General features: G+C 50.6%; 3 long non-coding RNA genes across 3 annotated transcripts; all 3 read right to left on the reverse strand.

The window, feature by feature from the left end:
• On the reverse strand, positions 1–4,315 carry LOC119716081 (uncharacterized). Its single transcript, XR_011807770.1, has 7 exons — positions 3,714–4,315; positions 3,057–3,136; positions 2,441–2,501; positions 1,718–1,993; positions 1,323–1,443; positions 403–606; positions 1–319 (listed from the first exon to the last, which is right to left on the reverse strand). It is a non-coding gene; the product is annotated as an uncharacterized lncRNA (long non-coding RNA).
• Positions 4,316–8,495: 4,180 nt separating this feature from the next.
• Positions 8,496–13,446, reverse strand: LOC113840977 (uncharacterized). The gene is made up of 7 exons (XR_005263967.2): positions 12,209–13,446; positions 11,552–11,631; positions 10,936–10,996; positions 10,213–10,488; positions 9,818–9,938; positions 8,898–9,101; positions 8,496–8,814 (listed from the first exon to the last, which is right to left on the reverse strand). It is a non-coding gene; the product is annotated as an uncharacterized lncRNA (long non-coding RNA).
• A 2,954-nt stretch (positions 13,447–16,400) lies between these two features.
• On the reverse strand, positions 16,401–21,355 carry LOC140001948 (uncharacterized). The gene is made up of 7 exons (XR_011807771.1): positions 20,116–21,355; positions 19,457–19,536; positions 18,841–18,901; positions 18,118–18,393; positions 17,723–17,843; positions 16,803–17,006; positions 16,401–16,719 (listed from the first exon to the last, which is right to left on the reverse strand). It is a non-coding gene; the product is annotated as an uncharacterized lncRNA (long non-coding RNA).
• Between the last annotated feature and the right edge of the window lie 2,067 nt (positions 21,356–23,422).

Genomic DNA, 23,422 nt, shown 5'->3' on the forward strand with positions numbered 1-23,422 from the left:
TCTTCTTTCTTTCAGGTAAGTTCAGATCGCTTCAGTCGTTCTCGTAGCTCATATCCCTGGCTGATTCACGCGAACCCATCAGCAGCAACCAGAAGCGCTCCAGCTGCTGTGTCACTAGTTGAGCAACAGTCTGCAACTGGGAATCGCTGACTTTGTTCTGTGGCTCAGACAGGTGCCTTTCAGTTGCACCCTGGCCTGGACGTGTCCTCTTGCTGTGTCCCCACCTACATCGCAGTTCTGCTTAGAAGCAGCAGCAGGCTTTGGAAGATGTCCCACTCCTTCCATTTTCAGTGGTTTAGCTTGGCTAGCCGGGTGGTGTCTGTCAAGAGAAGACAACAAAGAGATTTGGGTTAGAAACAGCTAACTGAGTAGTTCCTTTCCACAAGGGCAAGGAATATTTACCCGTTCCTAATGGAGGCTGCAGTGTCAGAGATAACGACAGGTCCTTCCGAGAGCTTTGAAATATCCCTTGGGGATGCTGTGTCCAGAGGACCAGAGCAAACCTGTCTAAAGTACACCGTGGAATCACTCGGAATTACTTCCTAGCACAGAAGCATGTGTCCGATACGGCTTCGGCTGGTTTCAGTGTTCTTCTGCACCTCATACCTAAATTAAGATAAGAGGTCTCAATGCAGATGGACAGCTTGAGAAACAGAGAAATCACTGATGTGCTTTGAGTACTTCTAAGGACTGAGAACTAAATAAAGCCAATGTTGTAACATTAAGGATTGGTTAGAAAAGTAAACGTTAAAAACAAGTAAAGGAGAAGAACAAGTACGCTTTCTTAAAGTATCTACTGTACTTAAAGGATCTTTAAGCAAGTAAATAAGTAATGAAATATATACGCAGAGAGAGAGAGAGAGAGAGAGATACAGAAACCTAAGAAACTGCTGTGCAGCTTAGCTTCTTGCTCTCTTTTCTAAAAGTCCTAGTGAATACAGCATCTGCGTGCGTTACAAGCATTACCCTCAGTCCAGCACAGGTACACACGAGAGGACAGCCTGCAGGTTGCGGAGGCAAAGAAACTGCTCTGGCTGGATGTGAAGAGCCAAGACAGAAGTTGCTGTCAGGGAAAAGATACACAGAGGGGATGGATGAAAAACACGGAGTGTGCTTCCGACCTTCACAACTTCTAAGCAAGCGGAGATGAGGTTGTGGAAGAACCAAATGAGCTGTTGATCTAGAAGCAGCCTGAAGACTGTCCTTAAGCAGGGCCTTGCATTCTTCATTTTTATAGCATTGCTTGCCTTCAAGTGCACGATCATGATTTTATGAACTTTCTACCACTACAGAAATGCACCGGATTCTTTCACAAAACTTACGGGTGGTACTTGGAAATATTGGTCAGCATTCTCTATTTCCTTCGTCATCTCAATTCTCTTTTGGCCTGGGAAGCTTTTCAGAGCAGAGGAGAAGATCCGCTGTAATACGGAGTTTTGGATCCTGCAAAGGAAACGAAGAATCCTACTGACAACTCTTTTCAACCTCACCTGCAACCATCACAGAAAAGAAGACCGAAAGAACACCGCTTTAGCATGGGAAGCATACATTTGAGCATAGGTGTCCTAGAGCTGAAGCCAGGTTAAGCAGGTTCCAAACAAGGTGAAGGAGCACACCCATAAAGCATTTCCATTAAGCTGTGCTTGCAAACAAATGGTTTAAAGACTTAGATTTTCTTACAAGTGAAGAATGAAAAAATAAAAAGAAAGAAAATTACCAGGACATCCAGTTTTCCTCTAGCTTGCTTTGCTTCTTTCCGAATCTGAGTCTTGAGTGACAATCAGGGAGCAGCATTGTGCAGAAATGCCAAAGCCTCCCCAGCTTGTCGTACCTTCATCGACAAGGGCTTTGATACTGCTGCCTCCTCAGCACCATCAGCAATTTCCTAGGAAAGCTGGTGTCCACCAGGTCAAATAGGAATGGGAAATCCCTCTTGCCACAACTTCACACTCACACCAGAGTTGGCAGGACAGGCCGATGGACAGAGAAGTGTCTGTAAGAGTGTTAGAAAACAGGCTTTAGATTTCCGTCAACCCAGGAAAAATTACTTGCTCATCCCCTCAAACTGAACTCTCAGTAGAAGGAGGTGATCCCAAGCTGCATTCCTGACATCTATGCTGCAAAGTCATCCAGTGGGACATGTTACTGTACCAGCCTGTTACGAACAGGAACAGGAGTTTGAGGTTATGCTGTTTGAGTAGAATTAAGCTCAAAGAGTTAGTCCTTTGGTATGTTTTTTGTCTGCAAGTGTTTTCACTGTTTCCCAGACAATGTCTCCAGCAAGCTGGCTGCTTGCTTCATTTGTTCTGTTCTGTTCTGTTCTTTTTGATTCTGTTTTGTTTTGTTTTCTCAGCAAGGATTCTTAGAGAAATGAGATTAAAGTGATCATATTGTATGTCCGTCCCTCCCTCCCTCCCCTTCGCTTGTCCAGAGCTTTTACCTTGTCCACCAGCTTGAATGAACTCGGTCATAGGCGCAGGTGTGTCCAAGCAATTCTGTTCCTAGAGATGTTGTGAAAACAGACAGCTAAGGAGTGGGGAGAGGACGTGCTGCTGTCTGCAGTGTGACCTCAGCGCTTACCAAACAGTAGGGAATACACAGAGAAGGGCGTTAGGAAAACTTCAAGCCCCAGACACATTTATGTGGAAACCATATTTCCCAAGATAACGCTGGACACAACTGCATAATCAAAATGGATTCATTTCTTGGTTCATCCAACTCCTAGGTTTTAGTTTTAAAAAGTTTCTGTCTTGGCTTAAAGCACTCTTCCAATCTCTATTTCCAGTTACTAGGATTTCCTGAAATAGCTCATCCCATTTTTTTCTTTGTACAATCTCCCAGCCTCTTTGTTTTCCTCTCCCCAAGAAACTTAGAGCTGCTCTCTTCCTACTTGGCAACTAGATATGGAGCTGTATCAGCCAGAAGGAAGTTTCCTTCACACCTTCCGCTTCTTACGGTATCTGGACCTTTACTCTTACTCGCCCTTCCTACATTAGCACAAAGAAAGCTGTCTGGGAGATCTGATGTCTTGTTTTCCAGAAGCTACCCTGAATCACCTTTACGAGAGCTGTCCCACGCTGCGAGCACAAGTCTTGCAGTCTGGCCAGATATTTGCCTTCTAAGTCGATAATCAAACCTGTCAAGTTAAGAACACGTAACCAATGGAGAGGAAATCCTTTTATTTTGCTCCGAATTCACTTTTTTTTTTTTTTTTTTTTTCCTAGACCAAGACTGAATCGTGGGAAACCAGCAAAACTCTGGTGAAAAATGAAATGAAAAATGTTAAGGTCAGGCAGCTTGCCCACTGCAATTGCTACCCTGAAAGCAGATGGAGTGCATCTTCATACCCCACAGCCTGAGACACTAGTCGACAGGCCAGCCCATGTGATGAAGTCCATTGCTGTCCTGAATTTTAACGTGACAGGGGGACTCTTAAGCCTCTTGTTTATGCTTTAGTACTTGCGGTCTCTGGGAGGACCACAGCACACTCTTCTCTGTCTCCCCTTATTTGTTGATCGTCTGTAGGAAGAAGAGAACGTGCAGAGGCCCTCAGCCGTACATTGGGTCTGTTCTCACTCTGTGCAGCTCCATCATTGAGCAAAGTACCAACCTTGGTGCTTCTGTCAGGACTTGACACAAACTACAGAATACTAAAATGAAGCATTCACAACAAAACCGCATTGTTTTCCCCAGCCAAGCATCAAAACACTTACAGAAGGGCATGGTCCCTCTCTGTGCACCTCAAGGGGAGATCCACAAATCCTCACGTGGTTTCATCACATCCAGCACCCTTCTCTGTCCCTCCCAGCTAAACGTGCGCAGAGGCAGCTGTTGCCAAAGTGCTGTGGTGACACAATTCAGTTCTGTTTCTGAAGTCATCACCGCAGGCGCCTCCCAGTGACGGCACAACACTCTCTGTTGCTAACGCGTATGTCTCAGAAACAGCTAGAGAAGTACCACTGTGCCCAAACTGACTTGAATTAGAGTAGTTCAAACATTATTCCCTGCTCCCCTACATCTGTGGAAGGTGTGTGATCAAACTTTTCCTTGCGAAGGGATTACAGACCAAAAGAGCTTGATTCTGAGACGTTGCCCGTCCTTGTAGAGCAGTTCACCTTTTATTTCCATGTCAGAAAAAAGAAGGTGAAATCAACAATTCTCTTCCTCCGAGCTGGGAATATGAAATAACCCCAATCATCCAGGAAGCCTTAATAAGGAAACTATGCACTTCCTTGTTAAACATCTTGTTTCTTGGGAAAACTTTTCCAGTCCTTTGCAACTGCGGTGGTCTGAATCGGCTGGGCAGCCGAGTTCCAGCACGGCCGCTCTCTCCCTCCCCCTCCTCCAAGGGAAAGGGGGAGAAAATACGATGCAAAGGGCTCAAGGGCTGAGATAAGGACGGGGAGATCACTCAACAACTATCGTGACGGGCAAAGCAGACTCAGCATAGGGAGACAGTAAGAGTGATTGCCTCCTACCAACAAACTAGACACGTGAGAAACAAAGGAAAGAAACCCAAAACATCTTCTCCCCATCTGCCCTCTTCCACCTCCTCCTCCTGAGCAGCGCAGGGAAACAGGGGACTGAGGGCTGCGGTCAGTCCCTGATGCTTTGTCCCCGCCGCTCCTTCTCGCTCCCTCCCTGCCCCTGCTCCCCGTGGGGTCCCTCCCACGGGATGCCGTCCTTCCCCAGCTGATCCCACACGGGCTGCCCACAGGCAGCAGCTCCTCAAGCACTGCTCCCACACGGCTCCGTCCCACGGGCTCCATCCATCCATCCATCCATCCATCCATCCATCCCCCAGGAGCAAACTGCTCCAGCACGGGTCCCCCACGGCTGGGCGGCAGCTCCCCCCAGACCCCCTGCTCCTGCGGGGGCTCCTCTCCACGAGGGGGCTGCAGCTGCGGCCCGGGGCCTGCTCCTGCGGGGGCTCTCTGTGGGCCGCAGCCGCCTCCAGGCCACATCCACCTGCTCCACCGGGGGCTCCTCCACCCACGGGGGGGCTGCAGCGTGGAGATCTGCTCCATGGGCTGCAGGGGGACAGCCTGCTCCACCAGGGGCCTCTCCCTGCACAGCCCGCAGGGGAACTGCTGCTGCCTGCCTGCAGCGACCCTGCCCTCCTGCTGCACTCACCTGGGGGGGCTGCAGGGCTGCTTCTCCTCTCTTTCTCCCTCCCTGTGAAACAGCTTCTTGTTGTTATTTATTTTCTCCTTTCTTCAATATGCTCTCCCAGAGGAGCAAGCGACATCGTTTCTTGGCTTGGCTCTGGCCAGCAGTGGAGCTGTTATCTAACGTGGGGCAGCTTCTAGATTCTCCTCACGGAAGCCACCCCTATGGCCCCCTGCTACCAAAACCTGGCCACGTAAACCCACCAGAGCAACTCTTCCGGTGAAGAAATTTTTCGTAATAACCAACCAGAACCTCCCCTGGTACAACTTCAGGGGTTTTGTTCTTCTCACTTGGGGCTTGGGAGAAGAGAACGATCCCCACCTCTCTGGAGCCTCCTTTCAGCTTCCTGTAGAGCACAGGAAGGGCTCCCCTGAGCCTCCTTTTCTCCACGCTGAACAACCCCAGCTCCCTCAGCCGCTCCTCACCAGACTTGTTCTCTAAACCCTTCACAAGCTTCAGAGCCCTTCTCCGCACACGCTCCAGCACCTCGAGCTCTTCGCTGAACACAGTGCTCGAGGTGCGGCCTCAGCAGAGCCGAGCACAGAGGGACAACCGCTTCCCTAGTCCTGACGGCCACTCTATGTCTGATACAAGCCAGCTGTAGAGATATTGATATACATATATATGCAGCACTAGTACATGTTCCTTGGAAAACCGGTCCAACTCTCTTCAAACCCCGTACATTGATGGTTTCCTCTAACTTGCACTGACGCTTCAGCTGGATCCTCTAAATCCCATTTTACTGCTTCTGCTTCCTAAGCAGGTGACAGAAACTCCTAAGCGGAGAGCAGAGGAGTTGTAGTTCTGTATCCAGGAAATATTTGGAAGTTTGGAAGATGCTTCCCTTGCTCAGCTGCCATCCCTATGTTAATCAATCACCCGATCTTTTGCCTTCCAGCAAAAGTCTTGATGCAGTTCTTAAGGAAAGTTCTTTCTGAAAATCCTCAGCCACCTCTGTGCACGCCAAACCTTTCCTGGCACTGTGCAATGCGCGGATGGCAGCGATAAATCAGGTCGTGGAATGAATGGCAACGCGTGGGGAGGGACTTTTCAGGTGGCTTCGCGCTGTTTCGCAGGTCCCTGAATTAGAGGTAATGAGGAAACAAGCGGTAGAAACAAAACCTTGAGGGAGGCTGAGATCAAGAATTGGCTACAGTGTTCAAGAGGACCTTTGGGCAGTGGGCAATTGCTGGCTGGCTCCAGGCGCGTGTCTGAGGGTCTCTGACCAACTGGGATTTGGGTGCGTGGACAGCACATGGGGCTACGGGGAGAGGACATGTAGGAGTGAAAAAGGGCAATAAACGCCTCCTGTTCAAGAGCCATCAGGAGTGTGTGTCTTGCGTCCCTTCAGCAACACAAAGATTTGGCTCCAGATCCAAAATGTCATGTATTTGGCAATTTTATTTACAGTAGCACTCCCAACCCCTCCCATCCCCTCTTTTCCCTTCCCTCCACTCCCCTCCCCTATGCTCCCTGTCCCTACACTCCCCTACACTCCCCTCCCCTATACTACCCTACACACCCCTACACTCCCCTACACACCCCTACACTCCACTCCCCTATACTACACTACACACCCCTACACTCCCCTCCCCTATCCTACCCTACACACCCCTACACTCCCCTCCCCTATACTACCCTACACACCCCTACACTCCCCTCCCCTATACTACCCTACACACCCCTACACTCCCCTCCCCTATACTACCCTACACACCCCTACACTCCCCTCCCCTATCCTACCCTACACACCCCTACACTCCCCTCACCTACACACCCCCACACACCCCTACACTCCCCTACACTCCCCTCCCCTATACTACCCTACACACCCCTACACTCCCCTCCCCTATCCTACCCTACACACCCCTACACTCCCCTCCCCTATACTACCCCACACACCCCTACACTCCCCTACACTCCCCTCCCCTATCCTACACTACAAACCCCTACACTCCCCTCCCCTATACTACCCTACACACCCCTACACTCCCCTCCTCTATCCTACCCTACACACCCCTACACTCCCCTCCCCTATACTACCCTACACACCCCTACACTCCCCTCCCCTATACTACCCTACACACCCCTACACTCCCCTACACTCCCCTCCCCTATACTACCCTACACACCCCTACACTCCCCTCCCCTATCCTACCCTACACACCCCTACACTCCCCTCACCTACACACCCCTACACTCCCCTCCCCTACACACCCCCACACACCCCTACACTCCCCTACACTCCCCTCCCCTATCCTACCCTACACACCCCTACACTCCCCTCCCCTATACTACCCTACACACCCCTACACTCCCCTCCCCTATACTACCCTACACACCCCTACACTCCCCTACACTCCCCTCCCCTATACTACCCTACACTCCCCTCCCCTATACTACCCTACACACCCCTACACTCCCCTCCCCTACACACCCCTACACTCCCCTCCCCTCCCCTACACACCCCCACACACCCCTACACTCCCCTCCCCTATACTACCCTACACACCCCTACACTCCCCTACACTCCCCTCCCCTATACTACCCTACACACCCCTACACTCCCCTCCCCTACACACCCCCACACACCACTACACTCCCCTATAATCCCCTCCCCTATACTTCCCTACATTCCCCTTCGCTACACTACCCTACATTACCCTATGCTCCCCTCCCCTATGCTCCCCTACGCTCCCCTCCCCTATCCTATCCTACACTCCCCTAAACTCCACTCCCCTACACTACCCTATACTCTCCTACGCTCCCCTCCCCTCTACTATGCTACACTACGCTATGCTACACTACGCTATGCTACACTACCCTATCCTACCCTCCCCTACCTCCTCTACACTGTCTTCCCTTCCCCTCCTTCCCCTCCCTCCCCTCCTTCCCCTCCCTCCCCTCCTTCCCCTCCCTCCCCTCCTTCCCCTCCCTCCCCTCCTTCCCCTCCCTCCCCTCCTTCCCCTCCCTCCCCTCCTTCCCCTCCCTCCCCTCCTTCCCCTCCCTCCCCTCCTTCCCCTCCTTCCCCTCCTTCCCCTCCCTCCCCTCCTTCCCCTCCCCTCCCCTCCCCTCCCCTCCCCTCCTCTTCAATCCCCTCCCTCCCCTCCCTCCAATCGCATCGCATCGCATCGCATCGCCTCCCCTCCCCGCCCCTCCCCTTCCCTGCCCTCCCCTGCCCTCCCTTCCCTTTCCCTTTTCTTTCCCTTCCCCTCCCCTCCCCTCCCCTCCCCTCCCCTCCCCTCCCCTCCCCTCCCCTCCCCTCCCCTCCCCTCCCCTCCCCTCCCCTCTCTTCCTTTTATTCCCTCCCCTTCTTTCCCCTCTTGTCTTCTTTCTTTCAGGTAAGTTCAGATCGCTTCAGTCGTTCTCGTAGCTCATATCCCTGGCTGATTCACGCGAACCCATCAGCAGCAACCAGAAGCGCTCCAGCTGCTGTGTCACTAGTTGAGCAACAGTCTGCAACTGGGAATCGCTGACTTTGTTCTGTGGCTCAGACAGGTGCCTTTCAGTTGCACCCTGGCCTGGACGTGTCCTCTTGCTGTGTCCCCACCTACATCGCAGTTCTGCTTAGAAGCAGCAGCAGGCTTTGGAAGATGTCCCACTCCTTCCATTTTCAGTGGTTTAGCTTGGCTAGCCGGGTGGTGTCTGTCAAGAGAAGACAACAAAGAGATTTGGGTTAGAAACAGCTAACTGAGTAGTTCCTTTCCACAAGGGCAAGGAATATTTACCCGTTCCTAATGGAGGCTGCAGTGTCAGAGATAACGACAGGTCCTTCCGAGAGCTTTGAAATATCCCTTGGGGATGCTGTGTCCAGAGGACCAGAGCAAACCTGTCTAAAGTACACCGTGGAATCACTCGGAATTACTTCCTAGCACAGAAGCATGTGTCCGATACGGCTTCGGCTGGTTTCAGTGTTCTTCTGCACCTCATACCTAAATTAAGATAAGAGGTCTCAATGCAGATGGACAGCTTGAGAAACAGAGAAATCACTGATGTGCTTTGAGTACTTCTAAGGACTGAGAACTAAATAAAGCCAATGTTGTAACATTAAGGATTGGTTAGAAAAGTAAACGTTAAAAACAAGTAAAGGAGAAGAACAAGTACGCTTTCTTAAAGTATCTACTGTACTTAAAGGATCTTTAAGCAAGTAAATAAGTAATGAAATATATACGCAGAGAGAGAGAGAGAGAGAGAGATACAGAAACCTAAGAAACTGCTGTGCAGCTTAGCTTCTTGCTCTCTTTTCTAAAAGTCCTAGTGAATACAGCATCTGCGTGCGTTACAAGCATTACCCTCAGTCCAGCACAGGTACACACGAGAGGACAGCCTGCAGGTTGCGGAGGCAAAGAAACTGCTCTGGCTGGATGTGAAGAGCCAAGACAGAAGTTGCTGTCAGGGAAAAGATACACAGAGGGGATGGATGAAAAACACGGAGTGTGCTTCCGACCTTCACAACTTCTAAGCAAGCGGAGATGAGGTTGTGGAAGAACCAAATGAGCTGTTGATCTAGAAGCAGCCTGAAGACTGTCCTTAAGCAGGGCCTTGCATTCTTCATTTTTATAGCATTGCTTGCCTTCAAGTGCACGATCATGATTTTATGAACTTTCTACCACTACAGAAATGCACCGGATTCTTTCACAAAACTTACGGGTGGTACTTGGAAATATTGGTCAGCATTCTCTATTTCCTTCGTCATCTCAATTCTCTTTTGGCCTGGGAAGCTTTTCAGAGCAGAGGAGAAGATCCGCTGTAATACGGAGTTTTGGATCCTGCAAAGGAAACGAAGAATCCTACTGACAACTCTTTTCAACCTCACTTGCAACCATCACAGAAAAGAAGACCGAAAGAACACCGCTTTAGCATGGGAAGCATACATTTGAGCATAGGTGTCCTAGAGCTGAAGCCAGGTTAAGCAGGTTCCAAACAAGGTGAAGGAGCACACCCATAAAGCATTTCCATTAAGCTGTGCTTGCAAACAAATGGTTTAAAGACTTAGATTTTCTTACAAGTGAAGAATGAAAAAATAAAAAGAAAGAAAATTACCAGGACATCCAGTTTTCCTCTAGCTTGCTTTGCTTCTTTCCGAATCTGAGTCTTGAGTGACAATCAGGGAGCAGCATTGTGCAGAAATGCCAAAGCCTCCCCAGCTTGTCGTACCTTCATCGACAAGGGCTTTGATACTGCTGCCTCCTCAGCACCATCAGCAATTTCCTAGGAAAGCTGGTGTCCACCAGGTCAAATAGGAATGGGAAATCCCTCTTGCCACAACTTCACACTCACACCAGAGTTGGCAGGACAGGCCGATGGACAGAGAAGTGTCTGTAAGAGTGTTAGAAAACAGGCTTTAGATTTCCGTCAACCCAGGAAAAATTACTTGCTCATCCCCTCAAACTGAACTCTCAGTAGAAGGAGGTGATCCCAAGCTGCATTCCTGACATCTATGCTGCAAAGTCATCCAGTGGGACATGTTACTGTACCAGCCTGTTACGAACAGGAACAGGAGTTTGAGGTTATGCTGTTTGAGTAGAATTAAGCTCAAAGAGTTAGTCCTTTGGTATGTTTTTTGTCTGCAAGTGTTTTCACTGTTTCCCAGACAATGTCTCCAGCAAGCTGGCTGCTTGCTTCATTTGTTCTGTTCTGTTCTGTTCTTTTTGATTCTGTTTTGTTTTGTTTTCTCAGCAAGGATTCTTAGAGAAATGAGATTAAAGTGATCATATTGTATGTCCGTCCCTCCCTCCCTCCCCTTCGCTTGTCCAGAGCTTTTACCTTGTCCACCAGCTTGAATGAACTCGGTCATAGGCGCAGGTGTGTCCAAGCAATTCTGTTCCTAGAGATGTTGTGAAAACAGACAGCTAAGGAGTGGGGAGAGGACGTGCTGCTGTCTGCAGTGTGACCTCAGCGCTTACCAAACAGTAGGGAATACACAGAGAAGGGCGTTAGGAAAACTTCAAGCCCCAGACACATTTATGTGGAAACCATATTTCCCAAGATAACGCTGGACACAACTGCATAATCAAAATGGATTCATTTCTTGGTTCATCCAACTCCTAGGTTTTAGTTTTAAAAAGTTTCTGTCTTGGCTTAAAGCACTCTTCCAATCTCTATTTCCAGTTACTAGGATTTCCTGAAATAGCTCATCCCATTTTTTTCTTTGTACAATCTCCCAGCCTCTTTGTTTTCCTCTCCCCAAGAAACTTAGAGCTGCTCTCTTCCTACTTGGCAACTAGATATGGAGCTGTATCAGCCAGAAGGAAGTTTCCTTCACACCTTCCGCTTCTTACGGTATCTGGACCTTTACTCTTACTCGCCCTTCCTACATTAGCACAAAGAAAGCTGTCTGGGAGATCTGATGTCTTGTTTTCCAGAAGCTACCCTGAATCACCTTTACGAGAGCTGTCCCACGCTGCGAGCACAAGTCTTGCAGTCTGGCCAGATATTTGCCTTCTAAGTCGATAATCAAACCTGTCAAGTTAAGAACACGTAACCAATGGAGAGGAAATCCTTTTATTTTGCTCCGAATTCACTTTTTTTTTTTTTTTTTTTTTCCTAGACCAAGACTGAATCGTGGGAAACCAGCAAAACTCTGGTGAAAAATGAAATGAAAAATGTTAAGGTCAGGCAGCTTGCCCACTGCAATTGCTACCCTGAAAGCAGATGGAGTGCATCTTCATACCCCACAGCCTGAGACACTAGTCGACAGGCCAGCCCATGTGATGAAGTCCATTGCTGTCCTGAATTTTAACGTGACAGGGGGACTCTTAAGCCTCTTGTTTATGCTTTAGTACTTGCGGTCTCTGGGAGGACCACAGCACACTCTTCTCTGTCTCCCCTTATTTGTTGATCGTCTGTAGGAAGAAGAGAACGTGCAGAGGCCCTCAGCCGTACATTGGGTCTGTTCTCACTCTGTGCAGCTCCATCATTGAGCAAAGTACCAACCTTGGTGCTTCTGTCAGGACTTGACACAAACTACAGAATACTAAAATGAAGCATTCACAACAAAACCGCATTGTTTTCCCCAGCCAAGCATCAAAACACTTACAGAAGGGCATGGTCCCTCTCTGTGCACCTCAAGGGGAGATCCACAAATCCTCACGTGGTTTCATCACATCCAGCACCCTTCTCTGTCCCTCCCAGCTAAACGTGCGCAGAGGCAGCTGTTGCCAAAGTGCTGTGGTGACACAATTCAGTTCTGTTTCTGAAGTCATCACCGCAGGCGCCTCCCAGTGACGGCACAACACTCTCTGTTGCTAACGCGTATGTCTCAGAAACAGCTAGAGAAGTACCACTGTGCCCAAACTGACTTGAATTAGAGTAGTTCAAACATTATTCCCTGCTCCCCTACATCTGTGGAAGGTGTGTGATCAAACTTTTCCTTGCGAAGGGATTACAGACCAAAAGAGCTTGATTCTGAGACGTTGCCCGTCCTTGTAGAGCAGTTCACCTTTTATTTCCATGTCAGAAAAAAGAAGGTGAAATCAACAATTCTCTTCCTCCGAGCTGGGAATATGAAATAACCCCAATCATCCAGGAAGCCTTAATAAGGAAACTATGCACTTCCTTGTTAAACATCTTGTTTCTTGGGAAAACTTTTCCAGTCCTTTGCAACTGCGGTGGTCTGAATCGGCTGGGCAGCCGAGTTCCAGCACGGCCGCTCTCTCACTCCCCCTCCTCAAAGGGAAAGGGGGAGAAAATACGATGCAAAGGGCTCAAGGGCTGAGATAAGGACGGGGAGATCACTCAACAACTATCGTGACGGGCAAAGCAGACTCAGCATAGGGAGACAGTAAGAGTGATTGCCTCCTACCAACAAACTAGACACGTGAGAAACAAAGGAAAGAAACCCAAAACATCTTCTCCCCATCTGCCCTCTTCCACCTCCTCCTCCTGAGCAGCGCAGGGAAACAGGGGACTGAGGGCTGCGGTCAGTCCCTGATGCTTTGTCCCCGCCGCTCCTTCTCGCTCCCTCCCTGCCCCTGCTCCCCGTGGGGTCCCTCCCACGGGATGCCGTCCTTCCCCAGCTGATCCCACACGGGCTGCCCACAGGCAGCAGCTCCTCAAGCACTGCTCCCACACGGCTCCGTCCCACGGGCTCCATCCATCCATCCATCCATCCATCCATCCCCCAGGAGCAAACTGCTCCAGCACGGGTCCCCCACGGCTGGGCGGCAGCTCCCCCCAGACCCCCTGCTCCTGCGGGGGCTCCTCTCCACGAGGGGGCTGCAGCTGCGGCCCGGGGCCTGCTCCTGCGGGGGCTCTCTGTGGGCCGCAGCCGCCTCCAGGCCACATCCACCTGCTCCACCGGGGGCTCCTCCACCCACGGGGGGGCTGCAGCGTGGAGATCTGCTCCATGGGCTGCAGGGGGACAGCCTGCTCCACCAGGGGCCTCTCCCTGCACAGCCCGCAGGGGAACTGCTGCTGCCTGCCTGCAGCGACCCTGCCCTCCTGCTGCACTCACCTGGGGGGGCTGCAGGGCTGCTTCTCCTCTCTTTCTCCCTCCCTGTGAAACAGCTTCTTGTTGTTATTTATTTTCTCCTTTCTTCAATATGCTCTCCCAGAGGAGCAAGCGACATCGTTTCTTGGCTTGGCTCTGGCCAGCAGTGGAGCTGTTATCTAACGTGGGGCAGCTTCTAGATTCTCCTCACGGAAGCCACCCCTATGGCCCCCTGCTACCAAAACCTGGCCACGTAAACCCACCAGAGCAACTCTTCCGGTGAAGAAATTTTTCGTAATAACCAACCAGAACCTCCCCTGGTACAACTTCAGGGGTTTTGTTCTTCTCACTTGGGGCTTGGGAGAAGAGAACGATCCCCACCTCTCTGGAGCCTCCTTTCAGCTTCCTGTAGAGCACAGGAAGGGCTCCCCTGAGCCTCCTTTTCTCCACGCTGAACAACCCCAGCTCCCTCAGCCGCTCCTCACCAGACTTGTTCTCTAAACCCTTCACAAGCTTCAGAGCCCTTCTCCGCACACGCTCCAGCACCTCGAGCTCTTCGCTGAACACAGTGCTCGAGGTGCGGCCTCAGCAGAGCCGAGCACAGAGGGACAACCGCTTCCCTAGTCCTGACGGCCACTCTATGTCTGATACAAGCCAGCTGTAGAGATATTGATATACATATATATGCAGCACTAGTACATGTTCCTTGGAAAACCGGTCCAACTTTCTTCAAACCCCGTACATTGATGGTTTCCTCTAACTTGCACTGACGCTTCAGCTGGATCCTCTAAATCCCATTTTACTGCTTCTGCTTCCTAAGCAGGTGACAGAAACTCCTAAGCGGAGAGCAGAGGAGTTGTAGTTCTGTATCCAGGAAATATTTGGAAGTTTGGAAGATGCTTCCCTTGCTCAGCTGCCATCCCTATGTTAATCAATCACCCGATCTTTTGCCTTCCAGCAAAAGTCTTGATGCAGTTCTTAAGGAAAGTTCTTTCTGAAAATCCTCAGCCACCTCTGTGCACGCCAAACCTTTCCTGGCACTGTGCAATGCGCGGATGGCAGCGATAAATCAGGTCGTGGAATGAATGGCAACGCGTGGGGAGGGACTTTTCAGGTGGCTTCGCGCTGTTTCGCAGGTCCCTGAATTAGAGGTAATGAGGAAACAAGCGGTAGAAACAAAACCTTGAGGGAGGCTGAGATCAAGAATTGGCTACAGTGTTCAAGAGGACCTTTGGGCAGTGGGCAATTGCTGGCTGGCTCCAGGCGCGTGTCTGAGGGTCTCTGACCAACTGGGATTTGGGTGCGTGGACAGCACATGGGGCTACGGGGAGAGGACATGTAGGAGTGAAAAAGGGCAATAAACGCCTCCTGTTCAAGAGCCATCAGGAGTGTGTGTCTTGCGTCCCTTCAGCAACACAAAGATTTGGCTCCAGATCCAAAATGTCATGTATTTGGCAATTTTATTTACAGTAGCACTCCCAACCCCTCCCATCCCCTCTTTTCCCTTCCCTCCACTCCCCTCCCCTATGCTCCCTGTCCCTACACTCCCCTACACTCCCCTCCCCTATACTACCCTACACACCCCTACACTCCCCTACACACCCCTACACACCCCTACACTCCACTCCCCTATACTACACTACAAACCCCTACACTCCCCTCCCCTATACTACCCTACACACCCCTACACTCCCCTCCTCTATCCTACCCTACACACCCCTACACTCCCCTCCCCTATACTACCCTACACACCCCTACACTCCCCTCCCCTATACTACCCTACACACCCCTACACTCCCCTACACTCCCCTCCCCTATACTACCCTACACACCCCTACACTCCCCTCCCCTATCCTACCCTACACACCCCTACACTCCCCTCACCTACACACCCCTACACTCCCCTCCCCTACACACCCCCACACACCCCTACACTCCCCTACACTCCCCTCCCCTATCCTACCCTACACACCCCTACACTCCCCTCCCCTATACTACCCTACACACCCCTACACTCCCCTCCCCTATACTACCCTACACACCCCTACACTCCCCTACACTCCCCTCCCCTATACTACCCTACACTCCCCTCCCCTATCCTACCCTACACACCCCTACACTCCCCTCCCCTACACACCCCTACACTCCCCTCCCCTACACACCCCCACACACCCCTACACTCCCCTCCCCTATACTACCCTACACACCCCTACACTCCCCTACACTCCCCTCCCCTATACTACCCTACACACCCCTACACTCCCCTCCCCTACACACCCCCACACACCACTACACTCCCCTATAATCCCCTCCCCTATACTTCCCTACACTCCCCTTCGCTACACTACCCTACATTACCCTATGCTCCCCTCCCCTATGCTCCCCTATGCTCCCCTACGCTCCCCTCCCCTATCCTATCCTACACTCCCCTAAACTCCACTCCCCTACACTACCCTATACTCTCCTACGCTCCCCTCCCCTCTACTATGCTACACTACGCTATGCTACACTACGCTATGCTACACTACCCTATCCTACCCTCCCCTACCTCCTCTACACTGTCTTCCCTTCCCCTCCTTCCCCTCCCTCCCCTCCCCTCCCCTCCCCTCCCCTCCCCTCCCCTCCCCTCCCTCCCCTCCCTCCAATCACATCGCATCGCATCTCATCGCATTGCCTCCCCTCCCCTCCCCTCCCCTTCCCTACCCTCCCCTGCCCTCCCTTCCCTTTCCCTTTTCTTTCCCTTCCCCTCCCCTCCCCTCCCCTCCCTTCCTTTTATTCCCTCCCCTTCCCTCCCCTCTTGTCTTCTTTCTTTCAGGTAAGTTCAGATCGCTTCAGTCGTTCTCGTAGCTCATATCCCTGGCTGATTCACGCGAACCCATCAGCAGCAACCAGAAGCGCTCCAGCTGCTGTGTCACTAGTTGAGCAACAGTCTGCAACTGGGAATCGCTGACTTTGTTCTGTGGCTCAGACAGGTGCCTTTCAGTTGCACCCTGGCCTGGACGTGTCCTCTTGCTGTGTCCCCACCTACATCGCAGTTCTGCTTAGAAGCAGCAGCAGGCTTTGGAAGATGTCCCACTCCTTCCATTTTCAGTGGTTTAGCTTGGCTAGCCGGGTGGTGTCTGTCAAGAGAAGACAACAAAGAGATTTGGGTTAGAAACAGCTAACTGAGTAGTTCCTTTCCACAAGGGCAAGGAATATTTACCCGTTCCTAATGGAGGCTGCAGTGTCAGAGATAACGACAGGTCCTTCCGAGAGCTTTGAAATATCCCTTGGGGATGCTGTGTCCAGAGGACCAGAGCAAACCTGTCTAAAGTACACCGTGGAATCACTCGGAATTACTTCCTAGCACAGAAGCATGTGTCCGATACGGCTTCGGCTGGTTTCAGTGTTCTTCTGCACCTCATACCTAAATTAAGATAAGAGGTCTCAATGCAGATGGACAGCTTGAGAAACAGAGAAATCACTGATGTGCTTTGAGTACTTCTAAGGACTGAGAACTAAATAAAGCCAATGTTGTAACATTAAGGATTGGTTAGAAAAGTAAACGTTAAAAACAAGTAAAGGAGAAGAACAAGTACGCTTTCTTAAAGTATCTACTGTACTTAAAGGATCTTTAAGCAAGTAAATAAGTAATGAAATATATACGCAGAGAGAGAGAGAGAGAGAGAGATACAGAAACCTAAGAAACTGCTGCGCAGCTTAGCTTCTTGCTCTCTTTTCTAAAAGTCCTAGTGAATACAGCATCTGCGTGCGTTACAAGCATTACCCTCAGTCCAGCACAGGTACACACAAGAGGACAGCCTGCAGGTTGCGGAGGCAAAGAAACTGCTCTGGCTGGATGTGAAGAGCCAAGACACAAGTTGCTGTCAGGGAAAAGATACACAGAGGGGATGGATGAAAAACACGGAGTGTGCTTCCGACCTTCACAACTTCTAAGCAAGCGGAGATGAGGTTGTGGAAGAACCAAATGAGCTGTTGATCTAGAAGCAGCCTGAAGACTGTCCTTAAGCAGGGCCTTGCATTCTTCATTTTTATAGCATTGCTTGCCTTCAAGTGCACGATCATGATTTTATGAACTTTCTACCACTACAGAAATGCACCGGATTCTTTCACAAAACTTACGGGTGGTACTTGGAAATATTGGTCAGCATTCTCTATTTCCTTCGTCATCTCAATTCTCTTTTGGCCTGGGAAGCTTTTCAGAGCAGAGGAGAAGATCCGCTGTAATACGGAGTTTTGGATCCTGCAAAGGAAACGAAGAATCCTACTGACAACTCTTTTCAACCTCACCTGCAACCATCACAGAAAAGAAGACCGAAAGAACACCGCTTTAGCATGGGAAGCATACATTTGAGCATAGGTGTCCTAGAGCTGAAGCCAGGTTAAGCAGGTTCCAAACAAGGTGAAGGAGCACACCCATAAAGCATTTCCATTAAGCTGTGCTTGCAAACAAATGGTTTAAAGACTTAGATTTTCTTACAAGTGAAGAATGAAAAAATAAAAAGAAAGAAAATTACCAGGACATCCAGTTTTCCTCTAGCTTGCTTTGCTTCTTTCCGAATCTGAGTCTTGAGTGACAATCAGGGAGCAGCATTGTGCAGAAATGCCAAAGCCTCCCCAGCTTGTCGTACCTTCATCGACAAGGGCTTTGATACTGCTGCCTCCTCAGCACCATCAGCAATTTCCTAGGAAAGCTGGTGTCCACCAGGTCAAATAGGAATGGGAAATCCCTCTTGCCACAACTTCACACTCACACCAGAGTTGGCAGGACAGGCCGATGGACAGAGAAGTGTCTGTAAGAGTGTTAGAAAACAGGCTTTAGATTTCCGTCAACCCAGGAAAAATTACTTGCTCATCCCCTCAAACTGAACTCTCAGTAGAAGGAGGTGATCCCAAGCTGCATTCCTGACATCTATGCTGCAAAGTCATCCAATGGGACATGTTACTGTACCAGCCTGTTACGAACAGGAACAGGAGTTTGAGGTTATGCTGTTTGAGTAGAATTAAGCTCAAAGAGTTAGTCCTTTGGTATGTTTTTTGTCTGCAAGTGTTTTCACTCTTTCCCAGACAATGTCTCCAGCAAGCTGGCTGCTTGCTTCATTTGTTCTGTTCTGTTCTGTTCTTTTTGATTCTGTTTTGTTTTGTTTTCTCAGCAAGGATTCTTAGAGAAATGAGATTAAAGTGATCATATTGTATGTCCGTCCCTCCCTCCCTCCCCTTCGCTTGTCCAGAGCTTTTACCTTGTCCACCAGCTTGAATGAACTCGGTCATAGGCGCAGGTGTGTCCAAGCAATTCTGTTCCTAGAGATGTTGTGAAAACAGACAGCTAAGGAGTGGGGAGAGGACGTGCTGCTGTCTGCAGTGTGACCTCAGCGCTTACCAAACAGTAGGGAATACACAGAGAAGGGCGTTAGGAAAACTTCAAGCCCCAGACACATTTATGTGGAAACCATATTTCCCAAGATAACGCTGGACACAACTGCATAATCAAAATGGATTCATTTCTTGGTTCATCCAACTCCTAGGTTTTAGTGTTAAAAAGTTTCTGTCTTGGCTTAAAGCACTCTTCCAACCTCTATTTCCAGTTACTAGGATTTCCTGAAATAGCTCATCCCATTTTTTTCTTTGTACAATCTCCCAGCCTCTTTGTCTTCCTCTCCCCAAGAAACTTAGAGCTGCTCTCTTCCTACTTGGCAACTAGATATGGAGCTGTATCAGCCAGAAGGAAGTTTCCTTCACACCTTCCGCTTCTTACGGTATCTGGACCTTTACTCTTACTCGCCCTTCCTACATTAGCACAAAGAAAGCTGTCTGGGAGATCTGATGTCTTGTTTTCCAGAAGCTACCCTGAATCACCTTTACGAGAGCTGTCCCACGCTGCGAGCACAAGTCTTGCAGTCTGGCCAGATATTTGCCTTCTAAGTCGATAATCAAACCTGTCAAGTTAAGAACACGTAACCAATGGAGAGGAAATCCTTTTATTTTGCTCCGAATTCACTTTTTTTTTTTTTTTTTTTTTTTCCTAGACCAAGACTGAATCGTGGGAAACCAGCAAAACTCTGGTGAAAAATGAAATGAAAAATGTTAAGGTCAGGCAGCTTGCCCACTGCAATTGCTACCCTGAAAGCAGATGGAGTGCATCTTCATACCCCACAGCCTGAGACACTAGTCGACAGGCCAGCCCATGTGATGAAGTCCATTGCTGTCCTGAATTTTAACGTGACAGGGGGACTCTTAAGCCTCTTGTTTATGCTTTAGTACTTGCGGTCTCTGGGAGGACCACAGCACACTCTTCTCTGTCTCCCCTTATTTGTTGATCGTCTGTAGGAAGAAGAGAACGTGCAGAGGCCCTCAGCCGTACATTGGGTCTGTTCTCACTCTGTGCAGCTCCATCATTGAGCAAAGTACCAACCTTGGTGCTTCTGTCAGGACTTGACACAAACTACAGAATAATAAAATGAAGCATTCACAACAAAACCGCATTGTTTTCCCCAGCCAAGCATCAAAACACTTACAGAAGGGCATGGTCCCTCTCTGTGCACCTCAAGGGGAGATCCACAAATCCTCACGTGGTTTCATCACATCCAGCACCCTTCTCTGTCCCTCCCAGCTAAACGTGCGCAGAGGCAGCTGTTGCCAAAGTGCTGTGGTGACACAATTCAGTTCTGTTTCTGAAGTCATCACCGCAGGCGCCTCCCAGTGACGGCACAACACTCTCTGTTGCTAACGCGTATGTCTCAGAAACAGCTAGAGAAGTACCACTGTGCCCAAACTGACTTGAATTAGAGTAGTTCAAACATTATTCCCTGCTCCCCTACATCTGTGGAAGGTGTGTGATCAAACTTTTCCTTGCGAAGGGATTACAGACCAAAAGAGCTTGATTCTGAGACGTTGCCCGTCCTTGTAGAGCAGTTCACCTTTTATTTCCATGTCAGAAAAAAGAAGGTGAAATCAACAATTCTCTTCCTCCGAGCTGGGAATATGAAATAACCCCAATCATCCAGGAAGCCTTAATAAGGAAACTATGCACTTCCTTGTTAAACATCTTGTTTCTTGGGAAAACTTTTCCAGTCCTTTGCAACTGCGGTGGTCTGAATCGGCTGGGCAGCCGAGTTCCACCACGGCCGCTCTCTCACTCCCCCTCCTCAAAGGGAAAGGGGGAGAAAATACGATGCAAAGGGCTCAAGGGCTGAGATAAGGACGGGGAGATCACTCAACAACTATCGTGACGGGCAAAGCAGACTCAGCATAGGGAGACAGTAAGAGTGATTGCCTCCTACCAACAAACTAGACACGTGAGAAACAAAGGAAAGAAACCCAAAACATCTTCTCCCCATCTGCCCTCTTCCACCTCCTCCTCCTGAGCAGCGCAGGGAAACAGGGGACTGAGGGCTGCGGTCAGTCCCTGATGCTTTGTCCCCGCCGCTCCTTCTCGCTCCCTCCCTGCCCCTGCTCCCCGTGGGGTCCCTCCCACGGGATGCCGTCCTTCCCCAGCTGATCCCACACGGGCTGCCCACAGGCAGCAGCTCCTCAAGCACTGCTCCCACACGGCTCCGTCCCACGGGCTCCATCCATCCATCCATCCATCCATCCATCCCCCAGGAGCAAACTGCTCCAGCACGGGTCCCCCACGGCTGGGCGGCAGCTCCCCCCAGACCCCCTGCTCCTGCGGGGGCTCCTCTCCACGAGGGGGCTGCAGCTGCGGCCCGGGGCCTGCTCCTGCGGGGGCTCTCTGTGGGCCGCAGCCGCCTCCAGGCCACATCCACCTGCTCCACCGGGGGCTCCTCCACCCACGGGGGGGCTGCAGCGTGGAGATCTGCTCCATGGGCTGCAGGGGGACAGCCTGCTCCACCAGGGGCCTCTCCCTGCACAGCCCGCAGGGGAACTGCTGCTGCCTGCCTGCAGCGACCCTGCCCTCCTGCTGCACTCACCTGGGGGGGCTGCAGGGCTGCTTCTCCTCTCTTTCTCCCTCCCTGTGAAACAGCTTCTTGTTGTTATTTATTTTCTCCTTTCTTCAATATGCTCTCCCAGAGGAGCAAGCGACATCGTTTCTTGGCTTGGCTCTGGCCAGCAGTGGAGCTGTTATCTAACGTGGGGCAGCTTCTAGATTCTCCTCACGGAAGCCACCCCTATGGCCCCCTGCTACCAAAACCTGGCCACGTAAACCCACCAGAGCAACTCTTCCGGTGAAGAAATTTTTCGTAATAACCAACCAGAACCTCCCCTGGTACAACTTCAGGGGTTTTGTTCTTCTCACTTGGGGCTTGGGAGAAGAGAACGATCCCCACCTCTCTGGAGCCTCCTTTCAGCTTCCTGTAGAGCACAGGAAGGGCTCCCCTGAGCCTCCTTTTCTCCACGCTGAACAACCCCAGCTCCCTCAGCCGCTCCTCACCAGACTTGTTCTCTAAACCCTTCACAAGCTTCAGAGCCCTTCTCCGCACACGCTCCAGCACCTCGAGCTCTTCGCTGAACACAGTGCTCGAGGTGCGGCCTCAGCAGAGCCGAGCACAGAGGGACAACCGCTTCCCTAGTCCTGACGGCCACTCTATGTCTGATACAAGCCAGCTGTAGAGATATTGATATACATATATATGCAGCACTAGTACATGTTCCTTGGAAAACCGGTCCAACTCTCTTCAAACCCCGTACATTGATGGTTTCCTCTAACTTGCACTGACGCTTCAGCTGGATCCTCTAAATCCCATGTTACTGCTTCTGCTTCCTAAGCAGGTGACAGAAACTCCTAAGCGGAGAGCAGAGGAGTTGTAGTTCTGTATCCAGGAAATATTTGGAAGTTTGGAAGATGCTTCCCTTGCTCAGCTGCCATCCCTATGTTAATCAATCACCCGATCTTTTGCCTTCCAGCAAAAGTCTTGATGCAGTTCTTAAGGAAAGTTCTTTCTGAAAATCCTCAGCCACCTCTGTGCACGCCAAACCTTTCCTGGCACTGTGCAATGCGCGGATGGCAGCGATAAATCAGGTCGTGGAATGAATGGCAACGCGTGGGGAGGGACTTTTCAGGTGGCTTCGCGCTGTTTCGCAGGTCCCTGAATTAGAGGTAATGAGGAAACAAGCGGTAGAAACAAAACCTTGAGGGAGGCTGAGATCAAGAATTGGCTACAGTGTTCAAGAGGACCTTTGGGCAGTGGGCAATTGCTGGCTGGCTCCAGGCGCGTGTCTGAGGGTCTCTGACCAACTGGGATTTGGGTGCGTGGACAGCACATGGGGCTACGGGGAGAGGACATGTAGGAGTGAAAAAGGGCAATAAACGCCTCCTGTTCAAGAGCCATCAGGAGTGTGTGTCTTGCGTCCCTTCAGCAACACAAAGATTTGGCTCCAGATCCAAAATGTCATGTATTTGGCAATTTTATTTACAGTAGCACTCCCAACCCCTCCCATCCCCTCTTTTCCCTTCCCTCCACTCCCCTCCCCTATGCTCCCTGTCCCTACACTCCCCTACACTCCCCTCCCCTATACTACCCTACACACCCCTACACTCCCCTACACACCCCTACAATCCACTCCCCTATACTACACTACAAACCCCTACACTCCCCTCCCCTATACTACCCTACACACCCCTACACTCCCCTCCTCTATCCTACCCTACACACCCCTACACTCCCCTCCCCTACACACCCCCACACACCCCTACACTCCAATCCCCTATACTACCCTACACACCCCTACACTCCCCTACACTCCCCTCCCCTATACTACCCTACACACCCCTACACTCCCCTCCCCTATACTACCCTACACACCCCTACACTCCCCTCACCTACACACCCCTACACTCCCCTCCCCTACACACCCCCACAC

This window comes from Anas platyrhynchos, chromosome 2, assembly GCF_047663525.1.
Source record: "Anas platyrhynchos isolate ZD024472 breed Pekin duck chromosome 2, IASCAAS_PekinDuck_T2T, whole genome shotgun sequence".
NCBI lineage: Eukaryota > Metazoa > Chordata > Aves > Anseriformes > Anatidae > Anas > Anas platyrhynchos.